At 34.4% G+C, this 16,416-nt stretch overlaps 1 protein-coding gene and 1 long non-coding RNA gene across 12 annotated transcripts in view; one reads left to right on the forward strand and one right to left on the reverse strand.

Moving 5' to 3' along the window:
* LOC138707927 (uncharacterized) overlaps positions 1 to 16,416 on the forward strand; it is a 272,613-nt gene that overhangs the window by 245,129 nt on the left and 11,068 nt on the right. The window lies entirely within an intron of this gene.
* LOC138707928 (uncharacterized) overlaps positions 1 to 16,416 on the reverse strand; it is a 57,854-nt gene that overhangs the window by 33,363 nt on the left and 8,075 nt on the right. For 2 of the 11 annotated variants that reach the window (XR_011334449.1, XR_011334457.1), the window contains exon 2: positions 5,760 to 5,953. The exons of the other annotated variants lie outside the window; for them this stretch is intronic. This is a non-coding gene — a long non-coding RNA (uncharacterized lncRNA). The remainder of the gene's footprint in view (positions 1 to 5,759; positions 5,954 to 16,416) is intronic. 11 annotated transcript variants of the gene reach the window in all.

Raw genomic sequence — 16,416 nt, forward strand, 5'->3', positions numbered from 1 at the left:
ATTATTATTATTATTATTATTATTATTATTATTATTATTATTATGTCATTGCTGCATTATTGAATTATTTATTTTTTGTGCAAGGGGCATCTCTTTTTTATGTATTTATTTAGCCCTCATGTTTCGTTCAGTATGAACCTGGTTGAATCATGAACTTGAAAAATATAATGTATGCATTTTGAGCTGCTGTACCCACAAACTGAGAGAACAAATCGTGCGAAAAGAATGAAAATGCAAATATTTTCCTTATTTCTTGTTCGCTGAAAATCGGGATATTTATGTGTTCCGAGAATTATTTTCAGGACACTGGGACATACCTTGATTCCGATATGATCCTAAAAAATCCTCGATGTGGCAACCCTAGACTATAGCGTAATTTTGGGCTAGTACATACAGTTTCATTTTATGTAAGGTATAACACTTCATTATATTGTTCTACTCTTTCTTTATAGAACTTGCTGAACTTGATCTACCCTGCGCTTTCGAAGAAAGATGCAGCAGCCGGAAGGGAACCAGTCTCAGTAGAAAAGACTATGCTGATGTCACTTTGGGTGTTGGCAACAAATGTATCTTTTCGTGACGTAGCAGACAGGTTTGGATTGGCAAAGGGTAATGCCCACAACAAATTCATGCAATTTATATCTGCTGTGCAATACCTGGGCTCTAGATATATTTCATTTTCAGAAGGAAATAATGCAATAAGAGCAGTTAACAAATTTGAATCACTGAGGCCCAATAAACCATTTCCAGGTGTAATTGGGTGCATAGATGGGACTCACATTCCAATACCAGCACCCAAATGTGACAAAGCTAGTTACTACAATAGAAAAGGATTTTATCCCATTCTATTACAAGTTGTCTGTGATGCAGATATGAAATTTACAGACATTTTTTGTGGCTGGCCTGGTACGACCAATGATGCCCGGATGTGGAAGAGGTCACCACTATATGAAAAATTAAAAAGTGACGACAATTCTGTGCCAATGACTACCATTTATTGGGTGATTGTGCCTACAAAGTGGAGACATTCATCCTCAGTCCATACAAGGATAATGGTCATTTGATACAAAAACAAAAAAGATTTAATTATAGGCTCCCTTGTGTTCGCGTAATTGTAGAGCAAGCAATAGGTCTGCTGAAGAATAGATTCAGAAGGCTGAAATACTTGGATATGTCAAAGGTGGATGTCATGGGAAAAGTTGTCTATGCGGCCTGTATTCTGCACAATTTTTGCATTGAGTTAGGTGATGAACAGACATCGGATTCTAGGGCAAATGCCTATTTTGTTTCTTTAGGAGAAAAGTAAAAATAATTATTAATATTTGTGTTTCATGGAAATTGAAAGGTATTCAAAGAGTTTTATAGTGCCCTAAAATGCCCTAAAACGGTTATTAGAGCCTAATTTGTTAATATTCGCCTAAAAATGCCTAACTCACTGTAAAGTTTCGCATTTTACTCTTACTTTTTATAATTTATACATGCATTCACTGCGAAATTTAAGGCATTTAAAAAGTGGAAAGTTTGCTTCATACCGGCCATGAAACCATTGATAAAGGAAACAAAATGTTTTGAATCTCACGACACTCGCAATAGATTTCACCGAATTTAACATGTTTGGAGGCATAAATGCCGACAAAGAACCAACCTTAGTTTTGAAGCAGGCAACAATCACAACATGTGCTGCTACCGATTCAGAGATATACTATACTATAAAAATGACTGTTTTCGGTCTGAAACCGATTAGCTGTACTGCCCTTCAGAGTGTCATAAAATCACAATTTTTGGAGAAAGAGTGTTTTTGAAATATTTATGAAAAGTCGTAAAACTGCGAATTAGTAGGGTAAACCGTTACAAAATATTTAAAAGAATGGCCCTCCTAGTGTTAACACTACCAGGAAATGCAACAATAAGTGGAACTTTGAATTTTTGTCCAATTGAATCTCAATAACAACGGTTCATTTGAATGCTCGTTAACAGTTGCTCTTTCCCTCACCTTATTTGTGTTGAGAAGTTTTGAGCTGTAGGACGTTTTCCTGTGAAGTTTAACGCGATAATGCCAAAAAATATAAGTGCAAAATCTACATTGATCCGGCAATGGCTAACAGAATATTCAGAATTCACTTATGATGGAAAAATAATATTCTGCAAGATTTGTAGCAAACAGGTATGTAACAATAGTTGAAATATATAAATTCTATTAATTTTAATGAGTAGGCCTATAATATTTATACATTGACTGAGCTATCCTGAGGTATAATTCTTTTTAAGACCACTACACTTTAACCTTTTAAATTCCGATAGTTAAAGTATTTGCAGGTCATTAAAATTTTGATTGTTCGAACCCACTAACTTTGTGATAGAAATACGGCAATACAACAATTAGGATTTTATTTTAATTCAGTTTACTTTACATTTTTAGATTTCGCAAGAAAAGAAGTGCCACCTAAAGCAGCATGTGCAAGGAGCAGCTCATAAGGCTAAAGCTCAGCAGAAAAATCAACTGCAACAAACTTTACTAACACAGCCTACTTCATCCAAGCTCAGCAGCAATTTCTATGCTGATTTAACCAGAGCGTTTGTTGCTGCTAACATTCCCTGGAATGCAATTGAAAATCCGGTTTTAAGACAGTTTTTACAAAAATAATGCAAACAAAATATCCCATCTGAGTCGACCCTAAGAAAAAATTACTTAGACAGAATATACAATGAAACTTTAGCTTCCATTCGGGAGGATATAGGTGATTCTTACATATGGGTCTCTGTGGATGAAACCTCAGATCCTATGAATAGGTATATAGCAAATATGGTAGTAGGAAAACTTAGTCCTGATGAACCTTCGATTCCACACCTCGTATGTGTTAAGGAACTTTCGAAAGTGAATAGCCAAGCCATTGCTTATTTTGTAAATAAAGGCCTACAGTCTTTATACTCAGGTAATATAGACGATTCTAAAGTTCTGTTGTTTTGTACTGATGCTGCCTCATACATGGTTGCTGCAGCTCCACTTCTTAAAACATTTTATCCTAACCTCACGCATGTAACCTGTCTAGCACATGGCCTTCACAGGGTTTCTGAAACAATCCGGAATGAATTTCCTCTTGTCAATTCGTTTATTTCTAACACAAAAAAATGTTTTTGTAAAGCCCCATCCAGGATTTCAATATTCAGAGAGAACTTTCCAGATATCCCACTCCCACCTCAGCCAGTTGTTACACGATGGGGAACCTGGATTCAGTCAGTGGTGTATTATTCTAAGTATTTTAAAGAAGTGGTCACAGTTATTGATAAATTACCTGAAACTGATAGTGCAGCATGTGTGAAAGCAGTGAAAGATTGTCTGAATGACTCACGAGTGAAAAATGATATTGCCTACATAACATCAAACTTTTCTTTCATACCTGCAAGCATTGAACAATTAGAACGTGAAAAACAATCTCTTTGTAGCCAAATAGCAATAGTAAAGGAAGCTCAAGTGAACATACATTCTGCTTTGGGCGAAACTGGGAAAAAAGTTAAAAATAAGTGGGACAACGTATTAAATAAGAATGTAGGATTTTCATTGTTGGAAAAAGTATCAAGAGTGATATCGGGGGAAAGTGTAAATGTTCCAGTAAGTATTGATGTTTCTATTGTACATAATTTAAAATTTGCGCCTCTCACATCAGTTTTGGTTGAAAGAAGTTTTTCTGCTTTCAAAATGATTCTCAGTGACAAAAGGCAAAGGTTAACTGTGGAGAATTTAGAAAAAATTCTGGTGGTGTACTGTGCAGATAATTATAATAAAGTCTGAGCATGGAACTGAATTTCAATAACTTAAAATGAGCAATCTTGATATCAATAATCATTATTTCATTAGTTTCAATATATTAAATTTGTGCAGCTCTGTTTATAAATATAATATAGTATTCTTTTTTAATGTTTAAACATACTTTTTTGTGCGTATTTTAGTGTATAACTAAAACTTTCAGTGAAAGAAATAAGTATGATACCTTGATGTACCTAAAATGCCTATTTTCATTAAAATAGAGCCTAATTTTACAAATATTGAGCTTATTTTAGGCGCCTAAAACTGCAATTTTTAGTGCCTAAAAATCCGATGTCTAGTGATGAACTACCAGAAGAGTCCATAGATCCTGACACTGTAGACATTGTGCTAGAGGAAGGAAATGACAGACCACCCAATGAAGGGACTGCAAAACGCTATGCAATTGCAGATATATTTATGACTGAATAGTTTTGTTGTATGGATAAATTTATATATGCTCTGGAGGACATATGCTCAACCCAAATATGTTGTTTTCTAATGCCAGGCCAGGATATTGAATTCTCTTTCTTTTTCACCAAATGAAAATATTTGCTAGTCACTTTTGCTTAAATTGAGTGTCATCAAATTTTGTGTGTTCCATTCATGTAGTTGATTTAGAGCTCTAAGAGCAGAATTTTGAATTTTGTCTGTATGTCTGTGAGATCCGAAAGTCCACAAAACTATATCATCTGCAAATAGTGCTGTTTTCATGTTTGATTCCTCTAATAGGGAGGGTAAGTCATTTATATAAATATTGAATAAAGTTGTGCTGAGGACAGCGCCCTGGTGTAGACCTTGATATGTTTGTCTGTAACTAGAAAGTGAGTTATTGAATTTAGTAGCAATGAATCTTTGACTAAGGAATTCTGATATCCATCTGAACATATTGCTGGAGATACCTAATTTCTGAGGTTTTAGTAATAATTTATTTCTCCAAACAGAGTCATATGCTAATTGAAAGTCAATAAATATTGCCAACATATCTTCTTGTTAAAACTGTCTTTTATTTCTTGGCCGAGGCATATGACTTGTTCATTAGTAGAGTGTAGTTGTCGAAAGCCAGCTTGTCTTGGTGATAAAAGATTTTGGGATTCTAAATACCACGTTAATCTGTTGGAGATCATGGACCCCATGGTTTTTGCTATCATGCTTAATAGTGCTATTGATCAATAACTATTAACATTATGAGCATGGTTCCCTTTTTTGTGAATTGGTACAATGATTGCTTCTTTCCAAGCTGTAGGAATTGAGGTGTTCCATGATAAATTGAAAATGGATAAAAGTACAGACTTGGCATTTTCCCCCAGATGATTAAAAAATTCTGAATGAATGTTGTCGGGACCAGGAGATTTCTTGGTTTTTCAATTTTGTATAGCCATACTTCATTTTTTTGGAAGTAACATTTTGATGAAATATTTCAGGTTTTGTGACAGTACTAGTAATATTGTTTTTATTATTTTTATGTAATTCTCTTTTGATACATTTGTCAGTTTTTTGGTATTGGATGTAATCTGTGAGAGTTTGAGTAGTGTTCATAAAATGCATTTGCTATATCTCTACTATCTGTTAGTGTTTTGTTATTATGAATGATAGGTGTTAGTGTTTTGTTATTATGAATAATAGGTTGGCTAGTATTTTCCTGTGTATTGGAAATATTCTTCAGAAATTTATATGTTTAGTTTTTAGTTTAGTTTAGTGGAGTCCAAGGGACAGTGATGCATAAGATATGATCTCATCAAGAGAGATCACTTAGCCTCTCCTCTTCAACCCCACTCTCACCTTTTCGTGGTGGACTCTATTAAGCTGAGCAACCCAGTTCAAGGTTGTGGTAACCAATCCCTTCAGGGGACTGGGTCAGCGAACTAACAAGAGATGGAGGTTCTGTCAGAGCTACCTGGGGGTAACCTGGGATTAGGTGTGACAGGATGGAGGGATGTGGCTGCAGAATTCTCACCTATGGTGGCAGCAGAGGAACCTATAATAGGTCAATAGTGGCACTCATAGGTCTCGGTAAGGTAGGCCTACTGCGAAAGGGTAGGGTGTACTCTTGAGCTGTGGTGAAGGCAATATCCTAGGAGTTGGATCTCCAAAATTAAGTTCCTGGTCCTCCAGGTTGGGGGTTGGATCGTGGGACTGACATTTTCACATCTGGAAAAAAAAAAACCTTGTTGAGAAGCCCAAAGCAAAATCCTAAGGGAGGCCAAGGTTAGACTACAAGGGCCATAGTGCCATAGAAGAAGAAGAAGAAGAAGAAGAAGAAGAAGAAGACGAAGAAGAAGAAGAAGAAGAAGAAGAAGGAGGAGGAGGAGGAGGAGAGGAAGAAGAAGCACTATCGGTTCTGTAATTAATATTTTCAATAAATTTATTAAAACTGTTCTTTTTTGCTCTTAAGTTTTACAAGAAACTCATTACAACCACAACACACATTCATAATTCTTCAAAGCATTCCATCAACATAAACATATTAAGTTACGTTAGCTTTCCTCTTCTTGTATTGAAACCTGGGAAATTAATAGGTGCTTGCATTCGTCTATTATGAGACATGATTAGGAATCCCATTTTACGATGATTGATATGACTGTTCAGATATTTCTATATTGTGTTATTTGTTGTCTATGCTATTATGTAGGCCAATTTTAGTGTTCTCAATGGAGCTGCAATTTTGTGTGTTGATATTGTGATACGTTATGTATTCTCGTGTGTTATGTTTTGCCTTTTTATTAACGTGTGTATTATGGAAGATAACCAAGAACATGACAACTACAAGTAAAAGACAATTCGAGCTGTAAAGAAAGGCTGGCAACCAACTGCCGTGTATATCAAGTGTGGATAATCAAGGATCGGTTGCAGTCTATGTACTATTACTATTAAAGTTCTAACCACTGTCTTGTGCGATATATTTTATTGTATTCAGTTCTTCAATGTAATCGTCATCGTTCATTGGTATGTTAATTTGTGTATCATTGTATGGAAGGCTGCATGTTTATGTTGATGGAATGGTTTGAAAAAATATGTGTATTGTGGTTGCAATGAGTTTCTTGTAAAACTTAAATTGGTGCTTATTTCCTTTTGTTATTGTGATATCTAAAAATTAATAGAATGGTTATGTTCTATTTTTTTATTGTGTACTTTCATTTAGAATCTAGGCCTGTTTTGTTCAGGTGTTGATGTAAGTTTTCAATTTGTCTTTTACTGTCATATAGGAGTAGTATATCATCTATCAGGGCCAGTTTTCTCTGCATGTTTCTTATTGTCTATATTTTTTTTATATAAATGTAATACTTGGATTGTTTGCTGCTTCTACCACAACGTAATTTGTGTGATACATACTGCTAAGAAGTATTACAGACTTTTTTGGTGCTGGTACATAAAGAACTAAGGAGAAAAATTTAGTGAAGCCAAAGAGGGACGACTTGTTTGCTTGTTCTGTTTGGCTGGAATTCAGCAGGAAAAAATGCATTTTTCCTAACTGTACCAGCCAAGTAATTGTTCACCCAATTGCAAATATTTAAAAAAATTATCACAGGTGATATTTCTATTGGCATAATTGTATGGCTTTGAGAGGTGAACTACTAAGGTACCTACATTTGTTGCTTTTTTTTTCCCCCCTACATATGGCATTCCCTTCAAAGGGTAGAAAGTTTTTGAAATTGCAATTAAAAATATATTCATACTATATTTTTCTGGTGGTTTAGAAGCCATGTATTGTCGAAATGGTCATCGTCCCCTGAATGGTAATACCGGTAGCTGTTTGTCAACTGTTAAATTGGTCCCTGGAAGATAATGAATGCTTTGTAAGATTCTTGCATATCTCTCATGCATCACAGATGGGTGCCAATTTGTCCTTTTCCCAAGAATTTCGTGAGTTTAAACTTAAGAAATTTTTACCTGGAATACTTGAAACAAAATTTTTGCTTTTATCAGCTGAAAAAAATTTTCCACAGATTCGTGGTTTATGAAAACTAGGTGTCTTTAGGCATGATTCATGGGATAATTGGCAACAATGAGTTCGTGATATCAACATTAGTTTCATTAAAAGGCTGACGTTTATATTTGTACATAGTATAAGAAATAATATGAGTGTTGAGACATTAAGTCATGGCAACTATTTTTTTTTTTGTGATAGTGTGGGGGGGTTCGAAATTTTGAAATATGCTAATGAAAAGACAGTGTATGTGTACTACACTAGACAGCATTTCGGAAGGCGGTCAGCTGATACATGCACCGTAGGATTTCTGGTATGTGACATCACAAGCTTGTACAGTAGAACCAATAGGAATCAGTCTAGAACAAGTACTTCCAGAGTTCGTTTGTTCACATGTGAGTGTTTCAGTACATTGAATAAGTAAAAATAATATTTACTGTGTATGTGTAAGATAAATAAATGGTAGAAGAGACTGTAAAAAACGAGTATTGCACAGGCAGACGCAGAAAACAGTGTTTAAGGTATATAATTATTTTAAAAGCATTGACGAGCAGAACACTGCCAGCAATCTTGATGCTGGCTGCAATGTTGCCAACGTGCAAGAAACGACTGCAGAAGCATGTGGTGTAGGATTGAGAACAGTGTAAAGAATATTGTTAGAGAAGGAAAGAGGGTTTGTTTAGTGTCATGCTTACAGTAATCAATGGCTGAGGTCATTATTGTCTTTTGATAATTTAAATTCTCTCCTGCGCTATTTGTATTACATATGCGCATGAAGTACGATGTGGCAATGTTGTATGCTGCTTTGCTCTATCTGTCTCTCTCAATGTAAACGCTAGCAGCCTTCTGAGTTGCTGTCGACTCTAATAGAGTAGGCATCAAACTTCTATGAACGACAAAGGATCATGCTCCTTGAAAGGGCAGGGTATGGGTATGTGCTACTTGAAAGGACAGTATGTACGAGGGGTAGGTTAGTGATCAAACCTCCATAAACAACACAGCATCATGGTACTCGTGTTTACATGGTAGTTGGAACAGCATTATGGTACACATACTTTAAAAACCCATTAGGTAACATTCATTCTGTACAATGGTTGACTCACAACTGTTGCTACTTGCATCGCTCTCTGTGTGATAACCATATCACACTGTGATCCCTAGTGATGCAAATACATACTATGGATGTCATATGACATCTTGTAATACCCCATCAATTGACTTATGCCCCAACTCTCGTATAATTGATCAAGATTAGATTACAGTTTCATGTTAACACACATCACAATTCAATACTTAAACATAATGATCAATAAAAATTTACATTACTTTTTATGTGTTGCAAGGAGTAAAGAAGTGCATTTCATAATCTCTCCTACTCAGTTCCCATCCTCACCTTCCCATGGTGCAACCTGTTTTTAACAATTGAAGCTCTGTGGATCAAATCAAATGCTGTATTTCAGCATGCTGTCCTTCCATGGCATGCATAAGCACTCCCCCCCAAGTGATGAGGGTATACAATCAGTAGAGCTGGACAATTCTCCTGACTAGGTAATAGGAACCACTAACCAACGACAGGTGCAGTACCCCAAACAGTTTGTGTGTGTGTGTCTATATATTACTTTTTAATTGGTTACATTACAACACTATAAACTGCTACAGTTAGCTAGTGTCTGAATGAGATGAAGACAATGTCAGCTTTCGAGTCGGCGCCAAAAGTTATCCAGCCTTTGCTCTTAATGGGTTGACGAAAAATCACACACAAAAAGAAAAAAACCCTCAATCAGGAAACTTGGATTTTAACTCAAAGAACTAAGAAAAAGAATATTTTCAGAATTTTGGGCCTTGGGAAGCTATGATCTTCAAAACTCCTATTTGCATGGACAAATCAAAGACAAATTATAATTGATTATGGGTCGTAGACACAAGGTGAACTGGATGAAGAAGAAAATGATAGAACAATAAGTATAAATTCTTAGCTTTTTTTTATTTTATGTTTCTAAAGCCAATTTCAATACATTTCTCTGCATTTTTCATTAGTATTTATATCATTTGAAGGTACCTTTTATCTGTAATACTAATCAAAGAAATTGTACCAAGAAATAATATTATCCAAGACTGTATGGTAAATACCTACATCAACAAAAAAAAACTAAAGTGAGATTCAGAAATATTAACTGAGTATCAGTATATAGTCAAAGTGATATGAATAGTAAATTCAACGAGTTCCAATAAATATTTTTAATCCAGTTTCCTTGTACACTATAAATATGCAACAATAGATGGATTACACAAGGCATTAAAATTTCATGCAAAACCAAGAGATTATAAATACAGAGCAGAAATAATAATGACACAAACTTAAAACAACACTGTAAAAATTATTCAAAAACATTACACAAAGTGATCCAAAAAGCTAAAGAATTACAGTATAATATAATACAAATCTCTGAGAATAAAATCAAAATAATGAAAAAGAAAAGTGAACGATCAAAAAGTAAAGTAACAAACTATACCCTTATATGTAACAATACAAAAATATCAGACCCAAATGAAATTGCAAATGAGTCATTCCACGTCAAATCGCACAGCAATAAAACACGACCTTCTTGGAAATTGTCGTATTTTTTTTCATGAATTCCAGACATCAAATAAGGAGACCCGTATTGTTTATTTTCACAATTATTAATTATTTGTGTAGTTATGACTATTTGAAGTTACGCAAATTATGCGCACACTGTTACATAAACTCACTTGGAACTCTGTGTCTACATATAACTGAGATTTGTGGTTTGGCGCATTTGAAAGACTAAATAAAACACTTTTTATTACTTTAGGCCTATCACAAATAAATTTAAAATTTGGCCTTTTTTTTTTTAATAATTTCTTTTTCAAAGCAAAATTACTACATTAAATAGCCAAGTTAAAAATCTGAAAAAAAATATAGACTTGTTCGCTGATGTATTAGCTGTACACTACTGCATTTATAAATATGGGATTGGCACCCATACATTTGTAACAATTTATTTTCCGGAGGCATGCACGCACTCGCGATGCCCAGCTAATGAACTGCTTGCAGCCATAGGCTAGAAGGCTGCCCGGGGAAAGTTTTACGAAATCCCCCGTTACATCTGATGTCACCATACTAATCATCAAATGATTAATACCTTAAGGAACAGTAAATATCTTATCTAAAGTTATTTTATTATTGTCAGCTCAGCTAAGAGGGGAAGCCCTTCACAGTTGTGTATGTTTATACTGTAATATAGCCAAATGTTTGATGATAGCAAGGCTGGGTAAGGCAGTGAACTTTATGGCAGTAAACAGATGGCAGGAGACAAAATATAGAAGAGAAAAATAATCAGTTTGGGTTTGAATTTCACGGAGTGACGTGACTTCTATACAATATGAGTGATGGTAAAGATCGCGTAATATATAACAAGTGTTTAACTGTTTGATTGGTCACAAAAAACATTTCTAACGCATCATTTATATTTTGTCTATTGAATAAGCACAAAAACCACACTGAAAATTTGCAGGCCAGATACCATAATATAGAACCAATAACTGGCACATTAAAATTACATTCCTTCATTTTGTTGTCAAAAACTGAAGATTTAGTAAAACAATTTTCTTTCAAGAAAGAAGGTAGGCGAATGAAAATTTAAAGTGTGAATGAAAAGAAACATTTAAAAAGCATAATGTACAAATATTTGAAGATATCATAATAAGTAAATTAGCAGCGTTTCCTCGAGTGACTTGATCGGTACTGGGTGTAATGTTGCAACGTTCAGTCAATCATCCAGCGCCGATAAACCTCCCAGCGCACTTTAACGCTTCCCGTCCACTGCTGCTGCACCGACCACTACACATTGTGTCGTAAGTAATTAAATTTCCATTAAACTATTGGAGATCCCATTCTGATTTTTTCTGGAATTATTAAGAATACTTCAGTGCATCTAGTAAGAATTTTTTTAGATTTTTAGTAGGGCTATTTCACATTGATATATAACTTTTAAAAATTGAATTATAAAAAAATATTTGTAATAATTATATTAAAATTAGTTAGTAAATATTTAATAAAAGACAGTACTTTAAGCTTTCAAATGCATTTTTCAAAACATTTTTAACATCAATATCGTCAGAAATATGACGCTTTAAATGTTGCATTGTGCGACATTTTTAACGAATTTTAACATGTAATATTTCAAAAACACGTGGACTTAGGAGGAAATAAAAATACACTTGTTGGTTTATTAGACCCATAGAGTTGGTAAAAAAAATATAAACGCAATCAGAAATATGAAGGTCAAAATTTGTATAATTTTGTGTGATTTGACGTGGAATGACTCAAATGTATTTAACAAATATTTTATTACAATAACTGATAACTTCAACATTCCCCAACATAATGTTACTAACAGTAACATAATATTTTCCAACAAACAAACAAGAAATAATTGCAATTATTAAAAGTCTAAAGTCAAAAAACTCCTCAGGGTATAATGAAATAAGAGAAATATTAAAAGTGAGTTCACATATTACAATAATAGTGTGTGCCAAATCTAGGGAATTGTGTAGTCAATTTTAAACAAAACTACAAATAATGCCCAAAGCTTGTCAGTACATTTTTTTCATAAAAGATCTTACTCGTATGTAATCGTGAAAACTTTGTACCTAATTCAACAGGTACAGTAAAAGAAATGACTTCCATACTCCATTGGCAAGTCTATCATGCTATCAAAAAGTAGTGCGTTATATGGCAATACAAATTTTTAATAGCCTCCTATGATTATAAAAAATGAAACTCAAAACATAAGATTATTTAGGGTCAAATTAAAGAAGCACCTAATTTGAGCCAAACATAGGGTCTGTAATGCATGATGCTAGTATGAATACCATGGAATGTAAATAAATACAATACAAAATAATATGTATGATTGTTTATCATCAATATTGCTTATGGAAAGGTTCCTATATTAACACATTTGCTAAAAACTTTCTTGAATGGTTGTGCTAGCCTGTCAGTCAAACAGTAGGTTTTCACCTGATGACAAAGAGAGATCCACTCTTCGAAATGTTGTGCTACAATTTTGAAAATTAGCAATGGAAAAAGTCTAAACAGCTCAACCATTGAACAATTCACCATACAATAAAAATAAAAATTAATGTTGTGTTTTTGGTAGTAGTAAGTGTGTAGTTTATGTAACATTATTCTATGTTCAACAGTGTAATAGAGAATATAGCTACATTCTCAGGTACAAAATAATTAGGCAAAACATAATTAAAGCAGTTTGTCAAAGCTAAAACTAATAAATATATATATATCACAGAATGGTAAGCCACTCCCAAAATAATTTTTCCTCTGTAGGTGAAAGAAAAACATGGTAAGCCACATAAAGAAAGAATAAAAATGTTAGACAAAAGTGCCTAAATGCTGATAAACGGCATTTATGATTTCTTACAATGTTTAGCTTATTAATATTTTCATTTCTGGTAAATTTTCAGTTCATTTTTTTTAACGCAGATTCCAGGTCATAAAAAAGTGCAATTTTCTCAAAACTTGATATTTGTGGGATACCATGTTTTTGTCCACAGCCCTTCAAATATACCAGAGCAAAAGAGTTGATGACTAAGGATAAGGACCTACACGAACGACCAAATATGGTCAAAATTAACATTTTTAAATTTTTTTAAGTCTAAAAATACTTCGTAGTATTGACTTCATTTGACACCCTTGGTAGTACAGTGGGTATAGCGCTCGCCTTCTATGCTCAAGGTTGCGGGTTCGATCCCGGCCGAGGTCGATGGCATTTAAGTGTGTTTAAATGCGACAGGTTATGTCAGTAGATTTACTGGCATGTAAAAGAACTCCTGCAGGACAAAATTCCGGCACACCAGTGATGCTGATATAACCTCTGCAGTTGCGAGCATCGTTAAATAAACCATAACATTTTTTTTACTTCATTTGAGAAAAATTTCAAGGTCGTTAGAAAGAAAATAATTGCTTTTACATAATTTTTCAATAGCTGCTGTTCTCCAGTCCCTTTACTCTGTGCTCAAACTTCTCTGTTGAATGTATGTAGTAGGTTATTTTATGATGCTTATCAACATCTTTCTTTATTTAGCATCTGAATGAGATGGTGATAATGCCGGTGAAATGAGTCTGGGGTCCAACACCGAAAGTTACCCAGCATTTGCTCATATTGGGTTGAGGGAAAACTCCGGGAAAAACCTCAACCAGGTAACGCCCCGACCAGGAATCGAACCCAGACCACCTGGTTTCGCAGCCAGATGCGCTAACCTTTACTCCACAGGTGTGGACTCTCCGTCGAATATCTCGAGGTTGTTTAATTTACATTTTTCAACATTTAATATGTAATATCTCACATAATAATAGAGATAATTGAAGAACATTTTGAGACATATTCTCACATTATGCATTAATAATTCAGTAAGAGGAAATTATCAAATTGCAAACTGAAGAATAAATTAAAAATAGACGTGCAATTTTTCTGTTTGTTCATGAAAATGCAAAATAAAAATAAAAATTGCTAAAAATCATCAAACAAAACTGATTAGCAGTCTTTTAGCTTTCGTTTAAGACAAGATTTGTGATTCTGTGATACTGCTGAGAGCAGATATATAATTTTCTTTATAATACTGGATTTTTTGCACTTTTTGAGTCTGTACCATAAAGGGCAAAAGTGAAAATGTTGTATTTATTGATATGAAACTATGTTGGGGAAATAAGAGGTTCTACTTAAAATAATATGAGAAAAGAGATTTCCTGTAGGTCCTTCCGCTTAGTTCAGTATTAATTAACGAGAACAACATTACTTTTTATTTATCATTTGTTTCATGACACTTGTCAGCTCATTTATTGCCTGAATTTTTTGTTCCTCCAACTCTTGCATTTTACGAAATTTTGCGTTATCAGCCACTTCCTTTTTCTCCATACATTCGCAAAACCACCTCAGTGGAGAATCATCTTTCCTCTTTCTTGAGAGGCGCCTCTGATTATTATTAGTACTACTAATGGGGGTTGAACTGAACTGCCTGTGAGGACTTGGTGATCGAATATCAGGGGATGAGGTAGAAGTTGATGGGATTGGAGACCAGTTACGAGCCGGGGCAGAAATATTGTTTGTTATGGAAATGTCTTGCAATATGTTCTGTTGTGTATTCTTTGCATATGAGTTTGGTGTATCAGTGGGCCTAGCGTGATCATTCTGAGGTAATGTGGATACCAAATGGGATCTTGGTGGTTCAATATTGGGTTTGTCTCCCATGAAGGCATTCATAGTGGCTTCAAACTCCCAAAAAGGTAGTGCTCCTTCACCACTCTTTCTTGATGCGTCTTTCCATCTCTTGTACATTGTCAACAAGTTCCTCCATTTTCTGTCGCATTCGATAGCAGACACATTATAATTACTGGTACACATTCTATCACATACCACAGTCCATAATTTATTTTTTTTGCATTTTGGTTTTTGAAATTCAGGGTCCACTTCTTCCCGGACACGGATAAGCAATAATGTGCTGGCAGTAGTCCAATGGAACCCATTTTCATCCTCCTGTTGGGTTTTACTCATGTTGCCAACTTCAATGGTTGGATTCTCATGTCGCGTTTCTGCAAAGATACAGTTGCGTTCTGCAAAGAAAAAAAAAAGTACATGTTACTCAACATTTATAAATATGAATACAAATAAGTGTGTCCAATTCAACTGTTTTAGCCTGCATTTCTATTTGAACAGAGTTATGCAACTATAACCATCCAGCAATTTTGTAAAAATGAAATTTTGTTGTCATCTGCAGGCAAGTAGTTGAAACTACTGTATCTTAAAAAAATACCTGATCACATAATCTCTTGTTTTCCACTCTCAACATTGAGTTTTAGTTCTTGTTCACTTTCTTTACCTCTAGTTTGTATTCTGCAATAACAGACCCACGCTCAGACTGTTATTGCAACTTTTATATCACATTTGTTTAGCCTATAATAGTAAAGAGACACTAAAGGTTGATTGGTCTGTTGATTGATGAGCTTATAGATGTTTTACCAAGTTCAAATAACAACTCTGTACAATATGACACAACTGACAAGATGCTGAGTATGTGCATAGATATCATCAGAAGTAATTCCTATTTTTACTCCACTGTTCACAGACAAATTGAGGATCCCCCTCACTTCGTGCACAATTCACGCTATATTGACATTGCTTTGGAGTGATTTATTAAAGAATGTATTCAAGACTAATTTAGAAACATGCTAAGGTAATTATCCTGACACCAAAATGTATGCTAAGAGAAAGTATATGCCAGTGACCAAGAAAACCGAAAAAAATCAATGTAATAGATCTACATAATACAAATCGATTCATAGAAATTCGAAGTTGTTCACAGTTTTACCTAATTAGGATCAGAGGTTAATTGTCATAATAAGGTTAGCACTGAAGTTCAAATGCGAGTACTTTGTGCAAACAGGTGCTTTCATGGCCTAAGGAAACACCAGAGGTCTCGACTGCTATACAGAAAACTAAAGTAGTGATGTATAAAGTTCAATCAGTACTAATGTATGCCTCCGAAACTTGGCCACTGTCAAGGCTTGATAGGAGTTACATACATTTGAGACAAGAATCCTAACATATATTTTTGATTTGCTAGGAGAAAATGGAGTGCTGGTATGGAG

This window comes from Periplaneta americana, chromosome 10 (genome assembly GCF_040183065.1).
Source record: "Periplaneta americana isolate PAMFEO1 chromosome 10, P.americana_PAMFEO1_priV1, whole genome shotgun sequence".
NCBI classification, from domain to species: domain Eukaryota; kingdom Metazoa; phylum Arthropoda; class Insecta; order Blattodea; family Blattidae; genus Periplaneta; species Periplaneta americana.